Source organism: Cryptomeria japonica, unplaced genomic scaffold, assembly GCF_030272615.1.
Source record: "Cryptomeria japonica unplaced genomic scaffold, Sugi_1.0 HiC_scaffold_128, whole genome shotgun sequence".
Lineage (NCBI taxonomy): Eukaryota > Viridiplantae > Streptophyta > Pinopsida > Cupressales > Cupressaceae > Cryptomeria > Cryptomeria japonica.
Window position 1 is genome coordinate 285,073 of NW_026728950.1, and position 2,428 is coordinate 287,500.

Genomic DNA, 2,428 nt, shown 5'->3' on the forward strand with positions numbered 1-2,428 from the left:
TTTTTAGTTTTTCGCCGGGCGTCGCAATGCTATTTGAATAAACCTTTTGCCCGTTTGCGTTCTCGTCGGGGCCGGGCCGGGCCGGGGTGCGCTGCCCGCACTACCGCGCGCGCGGGGGCGACACCGAGCGCGCACCCGAGGCGCCCCGAGCACACAGGCCACGGTGCAACCCGGGCGTTGTGCGCGCACCCCGGTGCGCCCGAGGTGCTGCGCGCGCACCCAGGTGAAATCGGTGTGCACCTCGGCCAGTGCGCGCTCGGTCGAGTCGCGCACGTTGGCCAAGGTGCACGGTGATGTTTCTTACTCTAAGGTTCCGCACCAGACGCCCGGGACAGGTGAGCGAAGCTGGGCGGGGCCGGGTGCGCGGCCGGGGCAGGTGCACGCAGCTGGAGAGAGCTTTGGAGCACACTTCGGAGCGCACCAATGATGCGCTCCATTCAAAAGTTTCCTGAAAAGGCAAAAAAAGTTGAGATTATAGAATTTCCCACTTGAGAGATTGTAAAAAAAAAAAATTTAAAATGAAGGAAACGCGGGTGCCAAGGTGTGCGCAGCCCAGCCAAGGTGTGCGCACCAAGGCGCCCACCCTGGCGAAGGTGCACGCAAGGTGCGCACCCGAGGCAAACCGGACAATTAACCCAACTTTCGACTTCGCGCGCACCTTGGAGCGCACTTCGGAGCGCTCCTTGGTGCGCACCAATCTTGGGCACCTCGGAGTGCACCATGGCGCCCACCAAGGTGCGCACCCGGGGCAAACCGAGCTCCGACTTCGTGCGCACCTTGGAGCGCACGAAAGGTGCGCACCATGGCGCCCACCAAGGTGCGCAGCCCAGCCAAGGCGTGCGCATCAAGGTGCGCACCCTGGCGAAGGTGCGCACCCGGGGCAAACCGAGCTCCGACTTCGTGCGCACCTTGGAGCGCACAAAAGGTGCGCAACCCAGCCAAGGTGTGCGCACCCCGGTCAAACCGAGCTCCGAATCGTGCGCACCAGAGGTGCACGCCATCGTGCGCACCTTGGAGCACACTTCGGAGCCCTCCTTGGTGCGCGCCGATGTTGCGCACCTCGGAGCGCACCCGGGGAAAACAATGCAATTAACCCGACTTTCGACTTCGTGGGCACCTCGGAGCGCTCTCGGGTTCGCACCTCGGAGCACACCGAGGTGCGCACCTTTGATGCGCTGCCTTCACCAATTTCCAGAAAAGGCAAGAAAACATTGAGAAGGTGTGCGCACCGAGGTGCCCACCCTGGCGAAGGTGCACGCGAGGTGCGCACCCGGGGCAAACCGGGCTCCGACTTCGTGCACGCCGCACCTTGGAGCACACTTCGGAGCGCTCCTTGGTGCGCACCAGGGCGCGCAACCCAGCCGAGGTGCCCACCCCGGCGAAGGTGCACGCGAGGTGCGCACCCGGGGCAAACCGGGCTCCGACTTCGTGCACGCCATGGTGCCCACCGCGGCGAAGGTGCACGCGAGGTGCGCACCCGGGGCAAACCGGGCTCCGACTTCGTGCACGCCGCACCTTGGAGCACACTTCGGAGCGCTCCTTGGTGCGCACCATGGTGCCCACCAGGGCGCGCAACCCCGCCGAAGGTGCACGCGAGGTGCGCACCCGGGGCAAACCGGGCTCCGACTTCGTGCACGCCGCACCTTGGAGCACACTTCGGAGCGCTCCTTGGTGCGCACCAGGGCGCGCAACCCCGCCGAAGGTGCACGCGAGGTGCGCACCCGGGGCAAACCGGGCTCCGACTTCGTGCACGCCATGGTGCGCACCGCGGCGAAGGTGCGCACCCGGGGCAAACCGGGCTCCGACTTCGTGCACGCCGCACCTTGGAGCACACTTCGGAGCGCTCCTTGGTGCGCACCAGGGCGCGCAACCCAGCCGAGGTGCCCACCCCGGCGAAGGTGCACGCGAGGTGCGTACCCGGGGCAAACCGGGCTCCGACTTCGTGCACGCCGCACCTTGGAGCACACTTCGGAGCGCTCCTTGGTGCGCACCATGGTGCCCACCAGGCCGCGCAACCCAGCCAAGGTGTGCGCACCAAGGTGCACGCGAGGTGCGCACCCGGGGCAAACCGGGGTTCGACTTCGTGCACGCCGCACCTTGGAGCACACATCGGGGCGCTCCCGGGTTCGCACCGGCGTTGCGCACCGTGGTGGGCACCTCGGAGCACACCAAGGTGGGCAGCGAGGTGCGCACCTTTGATGCGATGCCTTCACTAATTTCCATAAAAGGCAAAAAAAAAACGAGATTTTAAAATTTCTGTTTTGAAAGATAGTGAGAAAAAGGGAATGCTGGTGCCATCTTGAGCCCGCCCTGGTGCGCAGCCCAGCCAAGGTGTGCGCACCAAGGTGCCCACCCTGGCGAAGGTGCGCGCCCGGGCAATTAACCCAACTTCCAACTTCGCGCGCGCCAGGGTGGGAGCGCACCCAAC